Genomic DNA, 11,213 nt, shown 5'->3' with positions numbered 1-11,213 from the left:
AGTTGATGCGCATGACCTCCAACACACACTTGAAGATCAACACAAACACTATGCATCAGTGTGTTGCTAGTTCAGCTGCACCCAAGAAGACCATGCACATGTTAGTAGACAAGTTGGATGAAGGAGCTGAACCAATGCACTAGCTGCAACGAAGGCAAGAGTTTACTTCAACAAGATGTCACCATGAGGTGCATGAACACCATCACGGACAACCAAGCTTGGCATCAACTCACCACCTTCACCATCACAAGCATGTCAAAGAGTTGGTCTTATCACAATGGATTGAGTTTCAGTGATGTCTTGCATGGCTTGCTCAAGCCATGTTGTCTCACATGAGTACATGTGCATTGTAATGTTGGGTCATGTCAAGTGTAAGTCAAGTGTCAATAGTTGGATGTAACAATCATAGAGTAGATGAAGAGTCATGATGGTAGATGAACTGTCACAAAGGGGAATGTCAAGGGTCACCCCACCCTTTGTTGTAAATAGTCCCTCATAACTCATTGTATAGGCTTTTGGTCAACCAAGCTTCTGATAAGACTATCTTGGAAAGAGCTTCGATAGTATTGTAATGCTCCTTCGCTTCTCCACTGCACAAATCTAGTTCATCTCTTTGGATGAGCAGGCGGATGTGGCTGTAACATTCCACTATTGGGGCTACTAGGTTTACATCGATGTATTGTATGATTGGAACTTACACTTCTTTATATAATAAGAGCCAACACATTTTCATGCATATATTGTTATTGTAGTTGGACTGTTCTGGTGGCTTAGCAATGTATGTTGTTTAACTTATGTAGTTGTGTATGAATTGCTTTGTATGCAATTATATGAATCTTATTGCGAATGTGTTGTTGGTTTAATCATCACTTTGGATTGTCGACTAACCTACATTCTAGCTTGTGATGCATCTTCACCTGTGTGTTCCCTTCTCAGCTAAGTACTGCTACAGGTTGCCAAGGGGCACACTCATCTCACCCCCCATCGTAATAGCACCATTTACCACCCTTGGTATTTGTGATGCTTGGTTTATGGCCTAGGGAAACCCCTCCTTCCAGACTTCGTCCAATGTATATAAAAAACAGTGTTTTATTCCCTGTACGCTACTTTGCCCTGAGATAAAAGAATGTAGATGTGGGTCAGTTAATACCCAACCCGCGTATATGTGTTGAAAGACTTAAAAAAATTATATTTCCTTAATTATGGGTGGATTTCACGGGTTTTACCTATTGATTACCTCCTATTTCTCGTGGCCCAACTGTTTACCAACTATAAAACTAATTGGGAGAATTATAAATAGACTTATATGGGAAGGCCTAAAGGGAGTGAAGAGATAGAGTTATTATACTGAGGTTATCCCTGACTGAGTCTGATGAATCCCTATGCCTCATGCACTTCCCCAAGCTTAAGGAAACCCTTGTTTCCTTGATTATAGATATTCTCCCTCTTACTTGAGATATCATGGTGTTGGTTATGGAAGAAGGTTGTTGAAGGTTGGGATAGGACGAATCTGGAGGACGGTTCCGCTTGGAGCCAGAAGAAGAAGACTCAGGTGAATTCTCTCCATGTTATTAATAGCTTACTGCAATAAAAGAAATGTTGTCTTGTTTCCGAAATTAACTATTTTTATGCATCAGATTATGTTGTAATTCATATATGAATGTTGTTTTGATGTATGATCAATCATTTGTTTATATGATATAAAGTCAATTTAGTGAATATGCTTTACTTATATACTACTATGTATGTTCAAATTGAATGATTTTCAGGTTTGAAGAACATTGGGAGCTGCAGAGGGTCTAAACCTTGCGGGACCTACTCGAACGAAGGAAATTCGGGTATGCTCACTCTTATGTAGTTTGATTATATAAGCATTTTGCCTGAGCTGTATGAGTGTTTCTTGTTGTAGTTTGCTTCTGCTCTGTTAGGATTCTAACCCAAAGCCCTAGGGTACTTATTCCCAAAACACCCATGTGTTAGAACCTCTCATTCACCTTCCTTGACTCACTGCAGCAGTCACACCCTTTCTATTGACAGAGTTATCTTACTGTCCTCTGTGCGACATCACGGTCAAGGCATTGCTTTACGACCCACTGTTCGAACTCCTACACCAAATGGTCTAAAGTCTAATTGGGACTTCTTACTAGGGAGATCCCCTTGACATGTTGGCAGGTCTAGCACCATCAACATTTCTGGCACTAGAAGGAGGGCCAGATGACAAGTTGTGCCCTCTCATCCAGTTTTGAACCTCTACATACCTTTCATGGATTCTTGCACTCTTCTCCCCCTATGATGTTTTTCGAATCGTGAATATGTCGCCATCACGGGGGATATTTTCGATATCTTGTCCATTTATATGTATAATGGTGAAGGAAAAGTGGCCAGGCCTGAGTACTTACATGGATTTCTTTCCATGCTTCATGAGGAAGATGGGTGTTCTGATGAACAGGCCAGCTTGCTGCTTGAACACACACTTCGTGAATCTCCATGTCAATGGTTGCTCAACCTATCGGCTGACAATGTGCACTCACTTGAGAACTTCTGCTATCTCATTGAAGACACTTTCTATCATTTTGATCCAGACCATCTTGACTGAAAATTGTTATAGCAACGAAAGGCTCCGCATGAATCGTTTATTGATTTTTTGCAGCGCTTCTGTGACTTGTAGTTTCAAGCTCCGAGGAGTTAGATGAAATTTTGTTATCTTTGGGACCGGTTCGAATATATCCTTAAGAAATCTGCCCATCCCAAAAAGAAGCTTGAGATCAATCCTTGCTCAAAATTCTTCATTGATGGAGTTGTGCAATCTCATGTGGATGCAGTCACTATCTCGATTGATTGTCTGCCTTCCTCTCATTCAATAGCTCCACCACTGCCTAGTGATGTTGAAGATCATGCTCACACACTTGTTCATCTTTCACATTCTCCCAACATCACTTCACTCAATTTTTGCGCAGATTTGGTTGTGAGTCCTTCGATTTCTCATATGCATTATGTTCTATGACCTTCGTCTTCGCACTCGAGTGTTACTCCAGATGATGCTATCTTATGTTCATCCATTCTAGACTCTTCACTTGTTGTGAACGAGGAATAGCCCATTGATGTAGTTGGTGTTACACAACCAACATGCGCTATCATTCATGAAGAGTATGAGTGGGACCTTGAGTATCAGCACTTGGCAAAGGAGGACTCCCTTCCATCCAAGCCCCCTCTGTTCCTTCCTACCATCTTTGGTGAACCTACCATTCAATATTTTGCATGTGTATCTTCATCCACTGATGCACCCATTTTTGATCACTCGCAGGACTCATCGGATGTTGGTCTGTCATTTGACAATGGAGATGATAAGCTATTCATTGAAAATCCACTTGATCTTTCATTTGTCTTTTCCGGAAACACAGAGGATGAGTTTGATCTCTTTTCATCTACCCCTCTATTTGACTCATCTGATTATGAGTATGCCAATGAAATTATTGATTTTTCTGATCATGGCGGTCGTGATCCATTTGTTTCCATATTTCATCACCATCATGACTCTATCATAGTTGATCTTTCGAAGCCACAGGTTTATGATGATCTTCCTGATGATGAAGTTGAAACACGCAAGACTATCGAGGCACTTCAGCCTGAGCTGATGGTTATGTCAGGTCCTCACTCTCTTGGGGTTAGACTCACTTCCGATCATGAAACTGTTCAATCACCAAGGCTCCTCATCACTCATTTGTATGCATTGAAGATCCATCTCACACATAGATCACACTTCCTCCACTTGAACTGCACGATCCCATAGCTCATTCATTAAAGGAATCTTACATTGCAAGCACTCATTTACGACACAAGTTATCTTTTTTTCTTTCGTTTGCTTGCATGTCACAGTCAAGAGTGTGCTTATGCTTCAAAGTTTCACTCAGTGACCCACAACACTATGATAAGTCCACGGACTGCTTGTCATGTATTGGTACTCACTTATGTCCCGTGGGAACTTTGAAACACGAAGTGTGGTTGTCTTCATTATTGTATCTTTCTTGCTTGCTGGTTTGCACAAAAGGGTTGCTCATGGACCAAACCTTCACCAACATGGGTCAACTAATGCGTCGATGGCTGCATTGGAAATATCACTTCACGTGATCAGGCCCACTTACCGTTAGTGTAGGAGTAGGAGTAGTGTTTGCTTTCAGTTGTTTTCTTGCATGCTTCTTTATTTACATGCTTTGTTTGCTGGTTTTTTTGCTTGCTTTTTTTGCTTACTTGCTTTTCTTTCACTTTCGCTTCTGCTCTTGCTTTTCTTCGTTGTTTGCTAGTTCTCTTGTTTCATTCATAGGTTAGTTTCGCATGAAACCATGTATGACTCTTGAAGCGAGCTGGGTAAAGTACAAGAGGGCTTGTATAGTTATCACTACTTGGTTATCTGTCATCTTGCCTCTATATGAAGATCTTGTTACCTTTATTCCATGATACGTCAAAGGAAAATACGTACCGTTCGAAGTGAACCTTGGTGAAAACACAATTCTTGTGCACTAACTAGTGTCACCTTCTCTAGTCGGTTGTTTTTGGGTTAACCCTTGTCAACTCAGTCAAGTAGAGTAAGGTGAGGGGGGAAATATTAATGTGCACGTCAGAGATACAATAAACTACTTCTCTGCTGGAACAACCTCTTCTTATCTCAATAATTCAGGATCCCTCTTCCGCCTCCAAAATGAATAAGTTCTATGCACAGTGAAAAATGAAAAAATGAAAGGTCAAAAAATTCAAAATGAAAAATGAATAAGGCAAAAGAAGAGAAAGGCTTCCTGCACAGGGAGGCGATGCCAGTAACTCCATCCGGGTACTGACCAGGCTCGCTCTTAGCGGATCCATGCTTGTGTTCCTATGTGACTCCACTAGGGTATTTTCCATGCCTGCTGGGAGTGGAGCAACACCAGAGATGAAACTAAGACTTTGACAACTATACTGCTTGTGCACCTATATACCCCGCAACCCTAATCGAAACAATTGTGTTTCTTTGGCTTGGAATGTTTGTCAATCAATGAATGGCTTGGCAAATGCTACATCTTACAATCAATATAGTGTGAAGCCAAGATGAGCTGAGAACTGAACAATACTTTCGAAGGTGTTAGACTTGCTTTTCACGAACAAGGTCCATTCAGAGACTTGGAGTTCTACAAGTGTGTCACCAAGTTTTGTAGCAGCTATAACCACCCTCCAAAATTTTTCCTTGGCCTGTTTTGGAGCCTCCCTACCAATCTTGCACAACATATTTTCTTGCTTCATCAAGTACACAAGATTCAGTGTTTTTATTGAACAAAGGCATCTTGTCGATTACAGTGCGATGCATTTTCCTCATAGGTTGATCACCCAGACTTGGTCTAGCTATAGGCTGAGCAACTCCCCCAAGAAATTGCACAATCTCGAGGGAAACTAGCCTTCCCTCTAGAAATTGCACAATCCTGACTAGTAGCCGGCTGGGCTCCAAAATTGCACAATTCTGCCAATCAACACTCCCAACAAGAATTGTGTAATTTTCCCCAGCAGGGCTGCTCAGCCCAAAATTTGCACAAATCTGGGCAACAGTCATCTGCTCTGCCTAGAAATTTCACAAATCTCTTGGGTAGTCAGCCCAGCTCCCAGCGAGAAATGCACATTTCCTTCAAGTAGTCGAACAACCTCTTGCATGTGCAACTGAGTTGACTGGTTCCCTTCGAGACCGAGCAAAACAGACTTGCATGCATGGGCTGCTTCTCCCAAGGTAGCATGCAAAGGCATCCCTTATTCCAGGTTTATGTTTAGCAAGTGGAGGTTACATGCAAGGATCATTTCAGAAACCTCCCACCAAGTGTCTCTTTCCCTAGATTTGTGGCATGCGCATCACAACCTTGATGTTATTGAAACTCATCAATCGGATGCTGTAGAGCTCATTACTCACATCAAGCTTGCATATCTGACATCCCACATCACATCTAGGAGCAGTTGGCACATTCAGCTCAGCTTTTTTGGGGTAAGCCCTCTTCCCATGCCTTATGTTGCATTTATGTCGCTTTTTATGTTTTCTTTGGTATGAGTATTCTTTTCTTGATTTATTTGAACACTTTTTTTCGTTTACATGTATGTTAGCTTTTTCTATCACCATTTTAGTTTTCATTAACATCTCACTGATGTCACATGCATGAAACATTTTTTTATGAACGGTCGCTGATTCTGTGACTTGCCTCGCCCACATGCATGTTGTTCCATTTTCTGAATCTGTCATTCAACATTTGCATGCATGATCATTCATTTATGCTTACACTCAGTATCAGCATGCATTCACATTCAGATTCATGTTTAGTTGCCCGTCGGCGAGTCTGGCCAACCTTGTGCTAGACTCTGCCCCAATAGATAGCATTGCGCAATCCTCAGAGGGAAGGCTTTGCATTCCTCCCCATAAACGTGCATTTCTACCCAACAGTTGTTCCAAAGGCCTTGTTTTCACAATCCTGAGGGAAAATGACTGCAGGCCAAGAAAATTGTGCAACACAATCACTGAGCCTGCAACCATTACCAGCTAAGATTGCACAATTCCAGCAGTCAACGTCTAGACTAGACTATGCGTTGCACATTTCTAATAGTTAGTCAATATCCCAACAGCCCAGATTGTGCCTTATGTAGTCTTGGCAGTCAGTCTCCTGACCTCTCGGCCGAAATTGCGCAACCTTCATGATAAGTCACATAGGTACATTGGAAGTCATTTCTCAAGTTCAGTTTGGTTTTCGACTGACAGATTAGTTTCCATGAGTGTTGCCATGTCTCCAAGTATTGTAGGGGTTCATCTGCCTCTCAGCAGTGTAGGTACAATGGTTTCCAAGAGGGCAGAGTCAAATACACCGTTCAGAGCACATCAGGAGATGTAGTCTATCAAATGTCTATGAGCTTGCCTCCTCATGAAGATATCAAGTTGTTCGTAGACAAAAAAAGTCAAGATATCATAGCAAGAAACACCGTGAACAACAAATGAAGGCAGCATACCAAACATAGTGAATGCAATGAACACAACGAATGCAGTGAATACAATGAATGCAGCAAGTGCAGTGAATCCAGTGAATACAGAAAATGTAGCAAGTGCAACGAATGCAAGAGGAAGGTTTTTGACAACATAGAGCTGGAACAAAGTTGTAAGATCAAGCAGATCTAATTATAATGAAAGAAACTTTGGAGACTCGAGCTATGAGGTGATGGTGCAACATGAAGATCGTGCAAAGACAGAGAATGGAACAAATAAAGAGTTGCATGTGCTGAAGTAGCAAATCAGGAAGAACATGAAGCTGCACAGACAGACAAATGAGTTGCAGCAGGAACAGGAACAACAGTGGGCGCAACATGCACTCATGGATAAAACTATGCCCATACAAGTTAAAATCCATCCCAGCAACTAACACGGAGCAGACATGGTGAGTAGTGTTGTTGATCACATGCAAGAGATTCAGCAGCATGCATGACATTGTGCGCACGCATGCAATCCAATGCATTCAACACACTCACCAAGGTGAAGACAAGAATCAAGTCCAACTGGAGCTAAACATGTACTTCGGTAAGTTTATGTGCATGACCACCAGCACACACTTGAATATTAACACAGACACTATGCATCAGTGTGTTGTCGGTTCAGCCACACCCAAGAATACCATTCACATGTTAGTAGACGAGTTGGATGAAGGAGCCAAACCAATGCAGAGGTTGCAATGGAGGCAAGAGTTCGCCTCAACAAGATGTCACCATGAGGTGCATGCACACCATCACGGATGACCAAGCTTAGCATCAGCTCACCACCTTCACCATCACAAGCATGTCAAAGAGTTGGCCTCATCATAGTGGACCAAGTCTCAGTGATGTCTTGCATGGCTTTCTCAAGCCACGTTGTCTCACTTGAGTACATGTGCATTGTAATGTTGAGTCATGTCAAGTGTAATTCAAGTGTCAATAGTTGGATGTAACAATCAGAGAGTAGATGAAGAGTCATGAGGGTAGATGAACTATCACAAAGGGGAATGTCAAGGGTCACCCCACCCTTTGCTATAAATAGTCCCTCATAACTCATTGTATAGGATTTTGGTCATCCAAGCTTCTGATAAGACTATCTTGGAAAGAGCTTGGACAGTATTGTAACGCACCTTGGCTTCTCCACTGCATGGAGCTAGTTCATCTCTTTGGAGGAGCAGGTAGATATGGATGTAACGTTCCACTGTTGGGGCTAGCAAGTTTACATGGATGTATTGTATGATTAGGACTTAAACTTCTTTATATAATAAGGGCCAACACATTTTCATGCATATGTTGTTATTGTAGTTGGATTGTTCCGGTTTCTTAGCAATGTATGTTGTTTAACTTACATAGTTGTGTATGAACTAATTTGTATACAATTATATGAATCTTGTTATAGATGTGTTGTTGGTTTAACCATCACTTTGGATTTCCAGCTGACCTACTTTCCAGCTTGTGATGCATCTTCGCTCGTGTGTTCCCTTCTCAGTTGAGTACTGCTATAGGTTGCCAAGGGGTGCACCCATCTCATCCCCAATGTGTTAGAACCTCTCATTCACCTTTCTTGACTCACTGCAGAGGTCACACCCTTGTTGCTAACATAGTTATCTTACTTGCCTCTATGCAACATCACGGTCAAGGCATTTCTTTACGACCCACTGCTGGGACTCCTACACCAAATGGTTTGAGATCTAATTGGGACTTCTTACTGGGGAGATCCCCTTGACATGTTGGTGGGTCCAGCACCATCAACAGGGTTGTCATTTTAGTATAGGTAGATATTTGTTTCATATTAATTTATTTGCAGGTTATGTTAATTCAGTTCTTATTATAATTTCAATTATCAATGTTACATATTCTTGTTAATACATTATTGTTATTGTTAGTTAATTTAACTTGCAGAATATTAATGTAGATTTCTTGTTTTTCAACATATTTACTCCCAGAGTGATCCTACTAACTGAGTGTTTTTATCATTGCTCAATTGTTGTTACTGGTTGGGTGGTATTGATGAATGAGTGTTATTTTATTCTGCAAGTGTGATTTCATTTCCAACATTGTGTGAAAAATAATTTTTTATGCAAATGAGGGTTTGACAATGAGATTAATTTTCATTCCTACAAGTGTGAAGAGTGACAACTTTGATTTGATTGTGTGTCAGTTCATGTGGAATAAAGCATAGCATTAGGAATTAGCCAATGCCAACTAGTAATTGATACCCAGATATACTTTGCATGATAATATTGAAATAAAAAGACTTACCCTAGTTGATAATTTTTGTTTGATCTAATTGAATTGTTTTATTAAGAAAATTCATTTTCCCAACATCAGAACCTTCAAGCTTGAAACTAGTAGCTTCTAATCAAAACTAACGATTTTTTTTCTATAATTCAATTTCTCTAATTTGAGTAATGGTGTGTTGAGAAATCACATCTTATTTCTTTTCTAACCATTGCCTCTTATAAGGAGTTAGGGCCCCATCCCTAGTCAAGTATTGTCTACACCCATAATGTAGGTGTAGTTCTAATTTCTATTTCTATTCATTTTTGTATGTACCCTATTTTTCATATTGCTGCAACTTTGAATTGTTAATTGTTACAGCTTTGATAAATTACTAATTGTTGCAACTTAAATAGATTACATTGTTGTAACGATAACCTATAGGTGTTCTACTACAACTTAGATGTTAATGCTATCTTTATTCACTCACTAATTAATTTATTGAAGGAATTATAACATCTTATAAGTCAGGGTTGTTGTTGCAACTCTTGTTGTTTAAATTTGTTGTATTGTTAACATCACTATATTTTATAATGTTAACAATTCTATTTTTTTCTTGTAACTTTGTTGTAGTGTTAACATTACTTTGTTTCCATAATACTAACATATATGTTTTCCTGAACAATTTGGATTAGTTATTCTATACATTTGGATTACGATTTCAATTTCTTTATAACAAATTGTGAGTTAATGATTTGTAATTGAACGAATTTCCCTTGCACATAAAATTACATTAGATTAATTACAAAAAATCAAGATTATTCTTGTCACTTGTGCAAGTTAACTTTAGATTTTGGTGTGATTTACTTTTTGTACAAGAGTGATTTACTTTCCCACAACATACATTAGACAATGTGCTTTACATTCCTACAAGTGTGGATTGGTTTGAAGGTGTGGTTTATATCACTTGGAAAAACGCATCATTATATATTGAACTATGACAATAATTTACTTACTACAACTTCAAGACACATACATGATTATACTAGCATATACAATTCACAACAGTTCGCAAGTTCTCCTACGAATCCCAGGTTGACAATTAAATGAACATTCTTTTGGTTGTATTTCCAAGGAAATGAAAAGGTAATTAAAATCCATTGTTACCTTCCATGATACCAATGTATATATGTATTTATGTATGTATGCATTGGTGAAGGCAAAGGAAATAAAATGAAACCAATTGTTGGCTTCATATGAGGAGGGAGTTATGCCCTTTAAGGATCATCACCAAATTGTCAAAAGTATGAGAGGAAAGAGGGCCATATTCTATGAATCCCACATGAATATATGGGATGAATAAAAAGAAGAGAAGATGAATTTGTTTTAGTTGGATAAGAATGTTAATAGATTGGAAATAGAGAAAATACAACCTAGCCTACTAGTAAAATTTTCCATTAGTTGCAAGGTCCCTTATCCACGTTACAACATGTTTTTTGACAGATAAATTCATAATGTTACATATAAAATCCATCTTGACTAGTAAGCCATTTGAAATCACAATCCCAACCACTTTTCTGGAGGCTTTCTATGCTTGTACCAATGAGAAGAAGAACCTCTTATGTGAGATCTATCAACATAGTGTCTTGTTATTTCATGATTTTGTTGGGAACCCCAATCGCTTTGTGGGGGATGTATAGTTGAGAGAATTTACGTATTACATTAATAGCTATGTTTCTTGGATAGAAACCCATATAATTACACAACTTAATTATGCTAGTAATTTTTGGGTTAGAGGGAAATAGCACATACCTTTACAGATCATTAACATTCATAAGCATTGGGTTTGCTCTACCCAATATGTAGATTTTAAAGCTAAGAATAGACAGGTAACCATCACACACCGTAGGGCACATTTTTCGAGAATTGTTGTCTTTCTATATTAATAGTGGCATACAAGATTCAATGACAACACACGT

Source organism: Pinus tabuliformis, chromosome Q (assembly GCF_031772625.1).
Source record: "Pinus tabuliformis cultivar Carrire ecotype Pingquan chromosome Q, CPIR1, whole genome shotgun sequence".
In the NCBI taxonomy this organism is placed as follows: Eukaryota; Viridiplantae; Streptophyta; class Pinopsida; order Pinales; family Pinaceae; genus Pinus; species Pinus tabuliformis.
This window is presented reverse-complemented; position numbering follows the sequence as displayed.